The sequence below is a fragment of the Galeopterus variegatus genome, unplaced genomic scaffold (assembly GCF_000696425.1).
Source record: "Galeopterus variegatus unplaced genomic scaffold, G_variegatus-3.0.2 Scaffold481, whole genome shotgun sequence".
Classification (NCBI taxonomy): domain Eukaryota; kingdom Metazoa; phylum Chordata; class Mammalia; order Dermoptera; family Cynocephalidae; genus Galeopterus; species Galeopterus variegatus.
This window is the reverse complement of record NW_007726592.1, coordinates 203,758-221,692: the sequence shown is the minus strand read 5'-3', so window position 1 is coordinate 221,692 and position 17,935 is coordinate 203,758. Positions and strand designations below refer to the sequence as shown.

Here is a 17,935-nt window from a genome sequence, read left to right as displayed (position 1 = left end):
TTTTTTTGTGTCCGGCAACGGATCGCAACCCTTGGTGCTGTGCCCGCCCCTCGCCCAGCCAGTGAGCGGGAACCGGTCTGCATGTGGGATCCGAACCCTCGGCAGGAGCGCCGCCGCGCTCCCAAGCGGCGCACTGTAGCAGTGAGCCACCGGGCCGGCCCTTTCATGAACTTTTTGAAGACCCCTTGTATTTGTGAATTTTACAAACTCTTTTCTGGTATTGATTTCTAATGTCAATTCAATATAGTCCAAGACCATGCTTTGTATGATTTCAGTTATTTTAAATTTATCAGGACCTGTTTTATGGCCTAACATACTGTCTGTCCCAGAGAATGTTCCATTGTGCATTTGAGAAGAATGTGTATCCCACTGTTGTTGGGTGGAGGGTTTGGATAGATGTCTATTAGGTCTAGTTGGTTTACAGTGTTTTTCAAGTCTTCTATCTTAATTGATCTTCTCTCTAGTTGTTCTATTGAAATCTAAAGGAATCTCTTGCATATTTCTTGTAGGAGCATATGTGCTAGCAACAAATTTTCTTGGTGTTTATTAATGGAGAATATCTTATTTTGCCTTCATTTTTAAAAGATAGTTTTGCTGGATATAGAATTCTTGGCTGACAGGTTTTTTTTTTTCTTCCAGTGTAGCCGGTCTCCAACTTATGATGGTTCGATTTATAATTTTTCAACTCTATGAATGGTGTGAAAGTGATACACATTCTATAGAAACTATACTCTGAGTACCCTTGCAACCATTCTGTTTTTCACTTTCAGTGCAGTATTCAATAAATTACATGAGATATTCAACACTTTATTATAAAATAGATTTTGTGTAAGATGATTTTGCCCAACTATAGGTGAATGTAAGTGTTCTGAGCATGTTTAAGGTAGGCAAGGCTATGATGTTTGGTAGGTTGGGTATTTTAAATACATTTTTGACTTACGATATTTTCAGCTTATGATGGGTATATCAGGACATAACCCCATTGTAAGTCAAGGAGCATCTGTACTTTGAACATGTCATCCTACTCTTTTATGGCCTCCGTGATTTCATCAGAAATCATCTGTTAATCTTTTTGATGATCCTTTGTTAACCACAGTCACTTTTTTTTTTCCCCCTTCTCTCCACATTCTCTTCATCTTTGGCTTTCAACTGATTGTGATGTGTCTAGGTATGCATCTCTTTAAGTTTATCCTGGAGTCCATTTAGCTTCCTGGATGTGTAGATTGTTTTTCCATACAAATTTGGGAAGTTTTCAACTATTAGTTCTTCAAATATTCTTTCTGCTCTTTTCCTTCTATTTTTCTGAGATGCACAGTATTAGCACACTTGACTTACTACACTCTGAGGCTCTGTTCATTTTTTTTCATTCTTTTTTCTTTCTGTTCCTTAAAGTAGATCATCTCAATTTACCTGTTTCAAGTACACTGATTCTTCTGCCTGCTCAAATCTGCTTTGAGCCCCTCTAGTGAACTTCTCATTTTTGTTAGTGTACTTTTCAACTCCAGCATTTCTATTCAGTTCTTTTTTGAAAAATATAATTTCTATTTATTTTTCTCATCTATTTGATGAGACATCATTTTCATATTTTCCTTTAGTTATTTAGACATGGCTTCATTTAAAATATCTCATTCAAAGTCTTTGTCTAGTAAGTCCAATGTCCAGACTTTCTCAATGTCAGACTTCCCCTTGACTCTTTTGTGTATTGGCCATGCTTTTTTGTTTCTTTGCATGTCTTGTAATTTTTTGTTGAAAACTCAACATTTAAAATAATATAATGTGACAACTCTGGAAATGAGATTCTTTCCTCTCTAAGCTTTGTTATTGTTGCCCTTTGTTGTTGTTGTTTAGTGACTTTCTTGACTAACTCTGTATAGTCTACATTCTTCGCTGAATGTGGCCACTGAAGTCTATGCTCAATTACCTTAGAGGTCAGCTAAATATTAAACACAGATTTCCTTAAATTATTAGAACCAAAAAATCTCTCAGTCTTTACCAAAAGCTCTGTGTGCATGTTGGGCTTGCTTTGCCAGGCAGTTTACAACTCTGTTTTAGCCTTCACTTCCTGGTCTCATGGAGGCTTAAGATCAGCCAAAGGGGAAAACTGAGGGCCGTGTAACGTTCTTCGTGAGCATGTGCACAGCCCCGGGCATGGGCACAGCCCAACATGTCCACATGGTCTTCTAGATTCCCAGAAATATGTCAGAGCTTTCAAAAGCCCCCTACAGAGTGAAATATTTCCCTACTTTTTCTCTCAAGTTTCTTGCTTATCTTATTGTTTGCCACAACTATTGTCACTGCCTCAAGGAGTTGTGATGGTTAACAATCACTGCAAGTTGTTTTTGACAAACACCCCCAGGGAGAAGGATGTTTGCACGGAGTGAGTGCTGAGTGAGGTCAGATAAAGACAAGCCTTGTGAGGAAGTTTTCCTAGACAGGTCAAATCATGACAAATCTCTTAGATTGGAGCTTTGAATAAGTTCCAACCCCGTTCTTCCCTTCCAGTGACTGCTAGGCTGTTGGTTTTCACCATGGTTACAGGGCTGTTGGATTTCAAGGCTACCATGGAGCTAAGGAGAAGCGGAGGGGAAAAGAGCAAGTTGAAACAATATAACACTCACTGTTCTCACCAAGATTTAGCCATTAAAAAACAAACAAACAAAAAACATTTCTCAGATTGTTACATATCTTTGGTTAATTTCTATAGTTCTGAAAAAGTTGGTTTTGACAGTTTTTGCCAGTGTTCTTGTTGTATTTATGGAGGAGAGGGTATTCGGAGGTCCTTACTCTGCCATTTCCAATGGTGTCACTGCCTTTCTCTTTTTGCAACCTGCAATCCCATTATCCCCCTTTGAGATGGGTGAGCATGGAAGAAGAAGCCATGTTAATGTAGGAGGTTAAAAATAGAAAACTGCTCCTTAAGTACTTTTTTTTGTTTGTTTTAATAATCTTGTACTTTCCAGCCCTGGCATCTGAAAACTATCTGGCATCTCAACTGAAAAACAAATAGGTTAATAGCATTATTTTAGGAATCATTCCCACAGATTTAAATCAAACATTGAAAGCAGAAAAGAGTACTATGTGAAAGGAATGTGTCCTTTGTTTACATATATCATCTCCAAATTGTCACTGTTTCATGCAAATATTCCACTACAGATCCTCATGGCTTAAGACTGAATCCTTACATGTCATGATGTGTGTGCACTTTCACAGCCATGATGAAGACTCTTTCCCAATCTACTGCTTCCTAAGGGGCAAACAAAACTGTAGCTTCCCACATTTACTTCTAATTATAATTTCAAATCATTTTCTTCTGGTGCAGAAGAGGAATGAAAAAGCATGGCTTGGTTGTTAACTAGATCTGTTAATCTGCTTCAGAATACTGACTGAAACTTTATGATTGCTTCAGGGTGAGACTTTTAAAAATTATTGTCTAGTTTTTAAAACTCCTCAAAAGCCAATTAGCAGCCATTTTTCTTCATAAAAAAATTTAAAACACTCTGCATTTCTAAGAAGTTTTATTTATTTAATCTACAAATAATTCATTTAAATCTCTACCCTGAAAATAAAAAAGCATCATAGAAAACTAAATCTACTAAGGAAACAATCAGGATGACAAACAAGGATGGAAAACTTGATCCCAACAAACAAACCTCAGTTAAGGAGGCTTAATTAGCTGAATACTAAAAATATTCATGAATGATTTCTAATGGGCCTGCCTAACATTGATGTTTAGAGGGGGAAGTGGTTCTGTTGGCTCAACGGCCAAGAAGACTCTGATGGGAAATGAACTGCTTCTACACTGAGGATGGCAGGATAACAGGCTCGACACTGCCTGTGTGAGAGTCACTCTTTTATGTTTTGTTTCACCCTTTGAGATTTTCTACTTTATATTTTCTGTGGCATTATTGAATAAGTCACAGTAAACCACTTTAATCCAACCCAGAAAATATAGCAAAACAGGGTGGAGAGGTACGATGTCCTCTTCCCCACTCAGTGAAATAACTTCTAAAATAGTTGCTCTGCTGATGTCCAACAGTGAAGCTATTACACTCATATCACCTCCTAGCTTCATATATGAGGGTACTTCAAAGAGTTCATGGAAAAATAGAATTAAAAGATAATACAAATTTATCCATGAAAATTGTCAAGTACCCTCATAGAAGCTAGGTTGGTTTCTGATCTGAAACCTTAAGAAGTTTCTTAAAGGGGGCTTCCAGCCAAGATGGTGGAATAGATGGTCCCCAGCATCACTCTCTCCCACAAAACAACCAATTTACAACTATTAAAAAGCAACAACAGCCAAGCTGGGGCCACTAGATATCAGGGGAAGAGGAGGAGAGACCTATGGAGTGCATGTTGGTGGAAGAAGTCATGATGAGAGAAAGAAAAGACTGCTCTGACCATTTTTAGCCCTGGCCACTTCCAGGCTGGGAGTGCACAGACTAGGAGCTGGCAAAAAGCCAAAGCTGTGCCTTTTGGATGAAGTTGCTTGGAGGCACCAGGGGAGAAGAGGGCCTTGGTGGCCCTGAGGCCAGCAGGACCACTTACAGGGTTCCCATGGACCCACACAGGAGCAAGGAGCCACAACAACTGAAAAAAAGGAGCCACTCAGAGGCCAGCGAGTCATCACAAGGGACCAGTGCATGGCCCATGGGAAGTGTTTGTAGCATGGGCGGTGGGGGAGATGTGCCCTGAGAGAGAACACTGGGACACAGCAAGGATAGCTGATCTGCCCCCCAAACAGTGAAGGACCACTCAGAAGAAACTGATCAGGAATATAGAGTTGCATGGGGTGCAGCTTGATGAAAAGACTCAGGCCTAGGCCAGAATTTCTATACAACCCAGGTGCACTGGGTCTCTCGAGAGCCAGAAGTACCTATAAAGTCAACCATTAAAACCTGAGCTGCACAAAAAGCCTTCCCTAAGGAACCAGCAGCAAAGCAGCAATTTAGCTTAACCACAGAGCTCAAGTACTGGTTCCAACAGGAAGTCCCCCCATTTTAGAAGTAAGCAAAGGACAAAAAATTAGCTCCAGTGCAGAGTTTAAGTGGTGGGAACAGTGAATAATCCAATATAGAACTGAAAGAAAAAACAAAATATGTACACACCAGAGATAAAGTTTGATACTAACTAGTAGAGGTTTCACATCACCAAAGAACACCTATAAAACCTAGAAGGAGTGGAAGTCCTCTGGGCTACCAAACCAGAAAGTGGGGAGGGCCGGGGGCCTCAGCAATGCCCCTGACACCTGCAACCAATCCTGAAGGTGGGGCATGAGGGCCTCGGCCATGTCCCCCCAACATGTGCAGCCAGCCCAGTGAGGACCACCAAGCTGCCACAGGAAGTGCCCTGGGGTCCCCCAAACTGGGGTGTTGGTGGGCCTTGGGCCTTAGCCATGCCCCCCTGGCATGTGCAACCAGCCCAGTGATGACCACCAAGCCACAGCAAAACGGGCCCCAAGTTCCCAAGCTGAGACAGTGGGGGGCGAGGGCTTTTGCCACACCCCCTCTGACATCTGCACCCAGCCAGGCAATGACCAAGCCACCACTGGAGGCCGCCTGGTCTTCCCTGTGGGAATGAGGTGGGTGCAACAGGCCTCAATCCCACCCCTCCTCCTTCCTCCTTCTTCCATCCCATTTCTTTCCCCTTTCTCCTCTCCCTCTCCCTCCCAACTGCTCTGCAACATCCTAGAATGTAAAATATAATATTAATAAAATTACATTTTCTTTAAAAAAAAAAGTTTCCTAAAGATGTATTATAATAAAATAGTGTGATGGTATAGGAGGCTTTAAACCCAGAGTACATGGGTTCAAATCCCTGCTCTGTGCTTACTGTTAATGTGAACTGGGGAAGTACTTTCACTGTTCTGTGCCTCAGTTTCCTCAAATGTAAAATGGAGATAGTTATTACAGTTATTTTAAGTTTATTGAAAATTTGAAATGAGTTAATACATGTAAAGCACGCACAACAGTATATCATCATAGAAAGATCTTTCTTATTTACCAATCTTGTTCTAAATAACTTCTTTATATTATTATAATGTTATCTTTCATTTTTCATGTTCCCTTTGGCATTATTCATTCATTCATAAAACCTTTATGAGCAGATTGTCTTTGGCATTGGGGATACAACACTTTATAAGACTAATCCAATACAGCTGGTGTCTTTATAAGAAGAGGACAGAGGGCAGGAGAGTGGGTCACAGAGGAAAGGCTATGTGAACCCGGCAACGAAGGCTTTCTGCAAAGCAGAGAGAGGCCTCGGGAGAAACCAACCCTGCTCACACATTGATCTTGGACCTCTAACCTCCAGAACTATGAGAAAATAAATTCAAAAAAACTTTTTTAATGGGCAAAGAACTTGTAGACGTTCCTCCCCAGAAAATGTACAAATGGCCAGTAAGCACATGAAAAGATGCTCAACATCACTAATCATTAGGGAAATGCAAATCAAAACCACAATGAGATGCCACTTCACATCCATTACGATGGCTACTATTAAAAAATATAAATAAATAAAATAAAAAGTATTGGTGAGGATGTGGAGAATCCAGAACCCTTTTGCATTGCTGGTGGGAATGTAAAACGATGCAGCTGCTGTGGAGGACAGTATGGCAGTTCCTTGAAAAAATTAAACACAGAATTACCATATGATCCAGCAATTCCACATCCCAAAAGAACTGGAAGCAGGGACTCAGACATCTGCACACACCTGTTGATAGCAGCACTAACTCACCACTGCCAGAAGGTGGAAACAACCAAATGTCCCTCGATGTATGAATGGATAAACAGTATGTGATATACACATAACAATGAAACATTATTAAGCCTTAACAAGGAGAAAAATGCTGATACATGGTACAATGTGAATGAACCTTGAAGACACTATGCTAAATGAAATAAGCAACGAAAATATTGTATGATTTCATTTATGTGAAATATCTAGAATAGTCTAATTCATAGAAAGTAGAATGGTGGTTACAGGAGCTGGGGGGAGGGGTGAATGGGGTTACTGAGAATGGGAATAGAATTTCAGTTTGGGATGATGACAAAGTTCTGGAAATGGACAATGGTGATGGTTGCACAACACTGTGAATGTACTTAATGCCACTGAACTGTACACGTCAAAATGGTGAATTTTATGTTATGTATATTTTACCACAATAAAAAAATAGATTAAACTCACATTGCCAATGAATATGGGCCATCTTTTCATTTATATTGTTGGTGGTGCTTTTCAGTTATTATGATTAAAAATAATTCCTCTCCTATGCTCAAATTCTCTTCTTGCTTGACTAATGGAAGTGTTTTCTATGGAAATAATTCTATGTAGCATTCCCAAACTTTGTAATGATGCTATCTTACATGAGACAGACTCAGAGGGTGGCATGGGAGGGGACTGTGACCCCTGATGGACCATAACAAAGCACAGGAGGGAACTTCTGTGGAGAGTAGCTTCTGACCACCTCCACCGACCATTCTCATCCCTGGCTGCACTTTATAGTCACCTCAAGACTTAATAAAAAAGAAAAACAAGAAACACCCACCCCTCCCCACCTCCACCGCATCCGGATGCCAGACTCTCCTCCCAGAAGTTATGATCTCACTGATCAGAGGTGGAGCCCGGTGTGGGTATTTTTTCAAGGTTCCCGCGGTAATCCTGATGTGCAGCCACTTTGAGGCCCACTGGAGTCCAACTCGGCATTCCTCCTTTTTAAACTCACTTTTAAGAAATAATGGCAATGTTGTCTCAGAAGCAATTAGAAGGTGTAACGTTTAATTTTGATAGTCCCTAAACTAGAAAAGGAAAACATGTTAAAGTTAATGAATTCAGCAAATATTTATTCAAGCTACTTCTGACAGGGGCTTTGTCCAGCGTGGAGATGCAGGGACAATAGACTGGAGCCCCCTCTTAGTGGGCTCGGGGACAGCGGGGGAGGCAGGGAGCAGGCAGATGCTGACGCGGGCGCCACCTCGCGGACAAATGCGTAAGTGCAGGATTCTAGGTGAACACGTGGGAGGGGCATTTTTGCTGGATGGAAAATCAGGAAAGACTTTCCAGAGAAAGCGATTTCTGCATCCCTGATGCGTCCTGAAGTGTCACTAGAAATTAGCCAGGCAAACATGGGATGACAAAGTGACATTCCATACTCTGGGCTGGAAAGCAGCGTGTGCCATCCTTGATGACCTCAGGCCCGGCAATTCTGGCTGAGCCTGGTGGTTGGCTCTGGTTGAAGGATTTGAAATTGGGGTGGACAGAAGTGCACAGTGTTTGGGGTCGGGATGATTATGGCTGCTCAGGGAGCCCAGGAAGAATGTCTGCTAAGTTTAACTTCTGAAGCCAGTGCAGAGAAATGTGTGGTAGTCACAGCCACCAACCCTGTGCCAAGGAACACCAGCATGCCTGCCACTCCCAGGTTAGCCGTGCAGAGCAATGGTCCTTAATTCTAATTATTACATGAACAAATTGCCTCTTTAATTTACCTCTGTTTAAATCTACTTGAATTTACTTCTTTAGTGGACTCCAAATTCAAATGAAAATTATATCTGCACATACTCTCCCAGAGACTCTGAAGAAAGTCAAGGTGGTAAAAAAGGACATTTCTCCTACTGTGACTTGACTAAAAAACGTGAGAATCATCCTTTTAGATCCTCCCCCGCCCCTTGAGGAATTTGTACAATGAATACCTGCCTGGTGTTCCACACAGACTCACTCACCTACAGGGGCACACTGGAACTTACACTGCACCAGACACCTTGCAAATCTAAATGTTACAAATGGTACTTTCTTCTGAAAGCTCAAGTGCTTTGGTTTGTTTAGTCCCTCAGCTGGGAAATTATAATAATAAGCACATATCTACTCCTAAACAACTCTTAAATGATTTCTGATTTTAATTCTCTCTTGATCACTCTCTTTTTGAGATACTTAATCTAAGGCGAGGGCCGGTGTTTATCTCAACATGCCATCCTGCAGGCTGAGCTAATTCACTGAATGATAATGAGCACAGGTCTGGAGAGAAATGAAGCTCAGCACAGGCCCAAAGCAGAGCTTACACGTTCTTAAGTATTACCTGTAATAGTAACCTGACATAGCTGTGTGTGTGTGCGGATTCAAATATGCCAGGACAGCAGGAACTTCTGCATGGACTTATTCTCATTTCAACCTCACCGTAACCCAGAAGGTAGATGGTACGATCCCTAATCTGCAGGTGAGGAAACAGAGATTCCCCTAGCCTTTTTTTTTTTTTTAAAGATGACTGGTAAGGGGATCTTAACCCTTGACTTAGTGTTGTCAGCACCATGCTCACCCAGTTAGCTACCAGCCATCCCTATATGGGATCTGAACCTGGGGCCTTGGGGTGTTATCAGCACCGCACTCTCCCAAGTGAGCCACGGGCCGGCCCCCCCTAGATTTTCAGGCTGTACAGCCTGCTTGTGGCTGAGTGGTGTCTGGGGGTAGGCAATCCTACCCCACAGCTGCCTGGCCCCTGTGATGATCATTCAAACAAAACATTGACCTGATTCATCCAAACAAACATGTGAACCAGTTGAGCCCAAAGACACAGTCTGATCTTGTTTCTCAGTTAAGAGTCATAACATTCGTTGAGTGTCTACGATCGTCTACTGGATGCTTTGTCAAGTGATGTCTTATGTTGTGAAGAATTTCTTTTTTCCTATTTTGTGCATGAAGAAAATTAAGATTCAGAGATCAAGAAGTCAGTCAGTTGGCATAAGTGAGTGAGTGGGGATTCAAAGCTGGAGGTGGAGGGTATCTCAGTGGCCACACTGACTTTATTTTGAATCCTGGCTCTACCACTTAATCGCTGAACAACCCTGGACAAGTTACATAGCATGTCCAGGCCTCAAGTTCCTTATGTTTAAGTGTGGATAATAAAACTAGCCTAACCCTTGCGGAGCTGAGTGAGGATTAAATAAGAGAGCACGCAAGGTGCCTATGCAGGCCTGATGCCTGGTAAATGCTCAGCAAACAACATGTAATTATGAAGTCTGCTGGTCTTCCCTGATATAAGGGAAAACTTTAGGTTTTCAAATATTTTAGTGTGGAATGAATGCTTTATTCCATTGAAATCTTAGGGTGAATTCCAATATGTAATTGCAAGGCTGCTGGAATTGAAGTGGGATGGAGCCCTGGAAACCCCTCTCTCCACTTCCCTGGAAGCCCTTAGAGGGCTCCATAGATCCCTCCTTTCTACCTCTGCCTTGCCCAGCCCCATGACCAGGTTCCCCAAAGAAAGGTTCCTGATTAAGAGCACTCAGATGCACAGGCATTCCTTACCCACACACCCACATCCACCCAATACAGCCAGGGCCACAGTACTTGTGGACACTACTACACATGGTGCTGAGGATGTCGAATGCTGACAAGTCTCTGAAATGCCCTCGTTCTGGAAATACATAAGAAATGGGCAACAGCCTGCCTACTGCCCGAACACCCCACCACCATCCCTGCGGTTCTGTAAGTTGTCAGGACAGGCTTACCACCCCCTGACAGCTGCAGTCCTCTCCTGGAGACTCACACATCACTCCAGTGACAGTCACTCTGCACAAAACTAAGGACAAAGTCCCAAGTTGATCCCCAGAGCCTGCACTAAAAGGCATCAAATGACACATCAAGCCTCTCTACTGAGAACATTCAGTAACTTTATCTTTCTCATACAAAACATTCATGCATGGAGACAGCACACTCAAATTATGACTGGCTCCGAAGTGGCAAGAAGGTCACTCCCTCCATTTTCTTGAAGTATTAATGTTCATGAAGCAAAGTAAAACTTCGTTAAAGTTGACTCCACTCATTTGGCTTGATGATCATCTGATCTGGGTTGGGCTGAAGTTTATCACAACATTATCCACCAAGAAAGGGTTTGCCAAGTCAATTAACCCAGGTGAAATTCCTTGTTGACAAATATCAAGACAAAGGAGCCCTGTATAACTGCTGTTCTCATGTCCCACAAAGAGAGAGAGCAAGCTTCAGTGATCTGCCTGGAGTTATTCCTTGGCTCTCTCCCGGCTCACAGTCATTATTTATAATGAGTTTTTAAAAAAGGTTCGCTTGGTAAGCCAGCAGTGGGGACACTCTCGAGTAGAGCAATTACTCAGCCCCACTTGAAGGCTGGGGCTGCTGGGCAGATGGGATCAGGATTGGGGATGGAGACAAGGCAGTCCTGGCTTCTGCCCATGTGGAGGCTGGGCTGGGTTCTGGTCAGGGCAGGGGACTTCAACAGCCTGAGTGAAAGACGCAAAGCCACTGTGGTGAGTGCTATGGGGCAGAAGTGCAGGCGCTTACAAGTACAGCAGGTGGCAGGTGACAGTGGGGGAGGGGCTGTCTTAATCTGGGGTGTCAGAAAGGTTTCCCTGAAGAGGTGGCCTCCAAACAGTCTGAGCATGAGATGGGGGCAGAACCAAGCAAAGAGCATTCCAGGCACGGGCATCTGTGTGGGCCCCTGAGGTGAAGGGTCAGATGTGCCATGGGAATGGATCTGTGCTCCCTAAGATCGAGTATATGGGGACAAGGCCAGGTAGGGAGGCAAGGGTAGGCCAGGCAGGACATTGCAGCCATGATGAGGAGGAGTTATTTAGACCAAGAGCATGGGCAGTGTCTGAAGAGCTGTGAGTAAGGGACTGCCAAGAATCGGGCTCGCATTCCTGAGAACCCTCATGCCTCACAGTAGAGTGGGCACCGCAGCGGGCAGGGCTGGAGGCAGGGAGCCCAGGCTGGTGCTATCTTTGTCTTCCTCCTCCTCTCCAGCCCCTCCCAACTCCACAGTCCTCCTGGAGCACAGCACACCCACGCCTCATCCACAGCCTGGAAACCTGAGTTGGGTAATGTGTTTTCCCCCTAATAGTCAGATTCCTATTTTAACACACTGATGTTCTGGTTAACAGAATGTTCTAATGACCATACTTTCTGCCCATAAATTACAACTCAAAGATAAAACAAATTACATCAATTAAAACTAAACCAAACTTACATTTAATGTATCAGTTATCACCATACCATATAGCTGAAAAGGTGTTAAAGAGACCTAAATGTCTGCTGACTTATGAGCATAATCCGAAATGACTTGCTAATATTTTATAGGTCCCTAATAGCTGTGCTATTTAAGGCCCCCCTCACCTCCCATTCCCTACCCTGCCTGCCTCATTACCTCCCACACAGATGGCTGCCAGAGCCTCCAGGCTCACCCCCCACCTACCCATTCATTCTGCACCTGCAGACATGTGGGTTTCATATCATATTTTTTGAATTGCATTAGTCCAAACTCTCATCCCAGCAGTCAGTGCTCGCAATCTGACCCTCGTTTGCCTTAGGGGAACTACGAGCTACACACCCTTGGGAATTCCTGCTCCCAAAACACACCCTGCCCTTTGTCCTTGCCTGCCCGACCCAGGTCTAGCATTTAAGGCACCCCTCAAGTGCGATCTCTTCCGCAACTCCTTTCCTGAACCTCCCGGATGGCAGTACTGTCTTCTCATTAAATGTAACCCCCAAACATTGCATTCGTGCTTCACTTTCTATCTCACGGCACAGTTGGTTGTGTGCTTATCGCAGCCATTCTCTCCCTGCTGGACACAAAACCTCTCAGGGGCAGCGACTGCATGCTCCCTATAGGCTCAGTGCTGCTCTCTGCTCAATAGCACGTGGAATTCAGTCACGTGTCGCTGGTCCCTCTCTACTAACATCTGGCAGATGGTCGGCTCCAACCACCAGCCCCTCCACCTGCCCAGTCCTTGGTTGAGTGGTGCTTTGGTCCTTATTTCTCTCACCTTTTATCTAGGAGTAAGGGGTGATTCTGACCAAGTGAACTAGTCCGTTCAAGATCCTAATCCCCCTTCAGTTCTCCTTCTGGGGGTCTTTCAACACTTTTCTCTCTTAAAACTTCTACTTCGTTTCCTCTACCGCTAAAGAAGAAGGTTGGGGGAGGGGAAGCGCTTTTCCCACTCCTTGAAACCGCCAGCATCTCCCCTTCTCGTTGCTGCCACATTCCTTGAAAGAACCGTCTCTGGCCCTCCTGCCTCTCAGTCACACTCCCACTCCCAGCCCCACACCGGCCATCGCCTGCTGCCTCCAAAGGTCCAGGGCCGTCCAGTCTCCAGAGACGAGCAACCACTACCAACTGCAAAGGGTACCAGCCACGGCCAAGGAGGAGCCGGGCGTCAGCAGAGGCAAAAGCAGGAACAGGGTGGACCACCTTCAGCAACCCTTAGAACTCGTCGGGAATCACACAACCCTCCAGTGGAGGGGACCTCAGAAGTCACCCCTTCCTCTTTCCAACCCACTCCTCCTCATAGACCTCCCGGCCACTCATGTCCATCACGTCCTCTGTAATCACTGTCCTGCCAAAACGAACCTCCAAATCCTTTCACAGATCACACTGCTTCTCCCTCTTTGCTCTACTGGAAACCTAACTTTCCTCAGTTTTGTTGACCTTTTACTCGTCTCAAGTTTAGGCCCTTTATTCTCCCTTCTGCCCCTTGTCCCAGGGAATGAAGTCTACCAGCCATTCCAGTGACCGCATCCGTGTGCTTCTGGCTCTCACTCCCACACTCACCAGGGCCTCTCCTTGTCCACATCCAACAACCCAATCCATGATTCACTGACTTTTCTCCAGTGACTGTTGTCACCTGTCTGCCCCGACGCCCTCTTGCTGGGCTTTGGCTCCTTCCCTGGATCCTTGCCCTACAGCCACTTTAAATGACAGTTCCTGAGGATGTAATTCTAGGCCAAAAGCACCATCCTGTGTGAGCTCATCCATTCCTAGGGCTGGGACACACCCAGGCCAGAAAACTAAGAGTCCTCCTAGACCTCTCATCCCCTTCTGTAAGCCACACATGAGAAACAGTTTTATCACTTTATGATCACATCTCATTTTTATCCATCATGAAAGAGTCCACAAAGCCAAAAGTGACCCTGAGACATCACTTAACGTACCCTTTGCTTCAGAGGATGAAAACATTAGTACAACAGGGATGCAGAAGCTGCTCTTCTTTATGATCTGAAAGTTATCCTTTGCTGAGCCTGTGGTAGTAGAAACCTTGTCTGGTCTTTGAGTTGGATTCTTGGCAAGGAGCTTCTAACACCCTTGGAATTTCCTGAACGATAAGAGTGTCTTTGTTATGCTAATGACGTGACTCATGTGGGCCCCTAGATGGCTTCAGTTTGGGGCTGGTCACCAGAAAGACTAAGTACATGATTAAAGGGTTGGGACTCTGGACCATCCCAGCCTCTGGGGAGGGAACCTGTAGAAAGAGTTCAATCACATGCCAATGATTGAATCAATCATGCCTACATAATGAAACCCCAATAAAAACTCTGAACATGGAAATTAAGTGGAGCTTCCTGGATTCTAAACACATTAATGTGCTGGAAGGTGATTCTATAAGGAATAGGCACAGAAGACCTGCATTCTCCAGGCCCGTTCCCCCTTCCAACCTTGCCCTACATGTCTCTTCATTTGGCTGGTCCTAATATGCATTCGTTACAATACAAATTATAATAATTTGTGTAACAAGTTTAGTACTTTTTTTGTGTTCTGTGAGTATTCTAGCAAATTACTGAACCTGAGGGGACTGTGGGAAACATCAAATTTACAGTCAGTTGGTCAGAAGTGCAGGTGCCCTGAGAATCCCCAAAGTGTGACTGGTGTCTGAAGTAAAGGGCAGTCCTGTTTGGGACTGCATCCTCTATCTTGTGGGGTCTGCAGCAACTCCAGATGATTGGTGCCAGAATTTAATTGCAGAACATGTGGCTGGGTTTTTACCAGAACAGAGCACCTAATGTGTGCCAGGAATGCAAGTGGGAATCATTAATGGAGCATGGTACCCTCCTGGACACCTCCTTGGTTAATTACTAACAAATAGCTCAGCCTTCAGGTCTCAATCTGCACAAATTGACACCCCCTGGCAAGGCCGAAGATTACTTTAATGGTGGATGGTGTGGCCACTGAGCAGCCACAGAAGCCAATGGTGGGCTGCTGCTAGGGCTGCCTCTGATGTTTTCTTTCCATCTTTTGAGGAGCACTGCTTTGAAATACTCTGTGGTAGTTGAGTGAGAGGGCCTTAATTTTTGTCCTTAATTTTTTTTTTAGTAGTAATCTTCAGAAAGTTTTTTGAAAAGTTTCCCCCAACAGAACAGAAATAATCTTTACTTTTCCCATGAACGTTGTACATACAAGATAATTTCAGAGCAATGCTTCCTCACCTGAGAGCAAAATTTCAGCACTGGGAAAGTCAAATATGGCAATAAAAAGAAAGGTTAAGTTAGAACTCCCTGAATAACCTGAAACGTCATAGCTTCGGTGTCTGACGTGAACTTCTACTGATGGCTGTGCCATGACTTCACAGAAATACAAACAGGACAGGCCCTGAGGGGCTCCTAGTGAATGTGCTCAAACTCTCAAAGCAAAACAGCTGTGGAAATGTTACATTTTGGCTCCTTAAGTTTCAATTTTCTTAGTCAGCTTTGAAAATGCAAAAGACCCAGGCTGTAATATGGCCCTGCTACTCAACCACAGAGCATTTTTCAAAGCAGTGCTCCTCAGATGCTTTTTCCCCCCTCCTCTAGTGATTGTGTGTGTGTGTGTGTGTGTGTGTGTGTATACACATAACTTAAAAATGAGGTGGGAAGCACCATTTGAAGGCCTAAAAAGTCTTTTCCTTCTTCCCACAGAAAATAAATGAATCATACATAGAATCTAAACAGAGCTATGCATTTTTAAGTTTTAGAATGAAAACTGCCTCAAAAACAGAATCATTATCCTATCATACAAATCACTCACACTTCTAAAAATATCAACAATTTTACTGAAAACTAAGATGCAAAGTAAGTTCATGTGTGAAGTAAAAAAATTATTTAGTATGGCAGAAATTGTTTTCTTAGAAACATTTAGTTCCTATTTTAAAACAAGGATAATGAATACAAAGCAAACAAATCATACATATTTTACTATGATAGGTATGTCTTTATTGTGCTTTGAAGGTATACTGAAATGCTTCAAAAATCCAAACAGTAGTTGTGTCATGGAGCAAAATTTTCCATAGAATTTGGCAATGAAAGAGCATCATTCTGTTCCATTTTGTCACCTGTCTGTCCCTTTATCCCTAATATACAAAACCCATGTCTCTTTTTTGAATTTTAGAAATATTGATGTGGATCCAAATTCTGGGGAACTAATGCAAATATTCATAAGGTTTACTGGATGTCTGATCCTCTCCATAAAGCTCTACATTAAAATCCAGGAAGAGTTATCCAAGTTGTCCTCACCTTGCAGTTACTCATGCAAGGTGATGACCAGAAATCCCACGTGTAAGGAGACATGTCTGGGAGTCTATACTGAAACAGGGCTCTGGGAAAGATCAGGGCTGAACATCTGTCAGCTGGCTGCTTTGGCAGTCACGAATCCTCACTTAGAAGTTCAAAGTTGTGGGCTTTTCTGTGAGCTTCACCAGGTGGGAAGCTAGGATAAGGCAGGCTACGTTAGAGGACACGGGCGGTCATCTCACGCAATTGCCTCATTTCACACGTGAGGAAACCAAGTCCCAGAGAAGCAGAAGGACTTTCCCTAATGTTCCCTAAAATTTCTGCTCAAGGTTACAGTTGCAGTCAGGCCTGATTTTCTACAGATACTTTGTGGTCAGCCTTATGTTTTCAGAGCCACGGACTCAGACTGGTTTGAAGAAAGGCCTCTTCCGAGTGTCCTCAGGCCCTTCCCAGTGTGGCTCATGTGCCTCTCCACCTGCCTCCAGGTAAATGCTTTGGTTGAGATATCAGTTCAGCCCTGGGGCTGCAAGAATTGAAGACTGAAGGGTGAGGCTGGGGTTGAGAGAGGGATGGAGAGAGGGATGGAGAGGTCAGGGAATGGAGAGGGGGCCTGGGAGGAGGTGGTCAGGGAAGGGCGAGAGATCTAGACTGTGCTGGGGGTAAGAGAGCATGGCACACAGTCTCACAAAGCTGGAGCCTGGACATGTCTGTTAAACACTGAGTAAAAACATCCAAGTGTGTCTTCTCCCGTGAGACAGTGTGACGGACTGCCACACTGCCAACCGTGAGGGCTCTGTCCCCAATTTACTCCTAGTGTTCTCCATAATCTTGTCCCTCAAATTTATAGCATCATCAGAATAAAAGTGATGAATCCAGTTTGGAACACAGCCTTCATCCCATCAGAATTCTGAGCATAGAGCCTTTGATTGCAGGCAGTTGAAATATGCACAAAAGACTGGACAAGCACAGGCTGGCAGACCAACGGAGCTGTGCATCAGAGCCCAAGATTGATGAGATCGATTCTGAAGCCTTTCTGCCTTCATCTTCTAGGTTATAGATGTCAGTGATTTTTTTTTTTTTGCCATAAGCCTCATGTTTCAAACTGTATTCTTCCACAGTTATTGCAGGCATCATTTTACATAACCCACAGAAAATGAGTCACTTTATGAGAAAGTAGCATTTTAGAACTTGTGGTCTGCTATAGGTCTAATTCAATTCAGTTAGCTGGTCATGGAATAAAAATCTTAAAAGATAGCTATACTCAAAGTTAATAAATGCTTGAAAAACCAGTAATCCAATTTTATATTAGCTATTAAGTGTATCAATAAAGCACTAAATTTATCAATAAGCATTACAATGACTTATTTTTCAATTTTATATTATTAAATTTATTAATAAACAAGTGATATGTTTTAATATATCAGTCTTCTAGAGAGAAATACCAAAATGTTCCAGCTAACAGATCCCTGGGAGGCAGGGGCCAGGTCTAGATCTTACCACTGAATCCTCAATTCCCAACCCAGTACCCAGCACATGAATGTTTGTTGTATAAAGGTATAGACTGGTGACAAGATGGAACAGAATGGGCATTTTCTAATCTCCCCCCAAAACAATTTCAACTTGAATTAACCAAAGAGCCTATTTTGAAGGGTCAGTT

General features: G+C 43.5%; 1 protein-coding gene across 1 annotated transcript in view; it reads right to left on the bottom strand.

Annotated features, from left to right (window-relative positions):
* B3GAT2 (beta-1,3-glucuronyltransferase 2) overlaps positions 1–17,935 on the bottom strand; it is a gene marked incomplete at its 5' end in the record, with an annotated part of 75,727 nt that overhangs the window by 12,799 nt on the left and 44,993 nt on the right.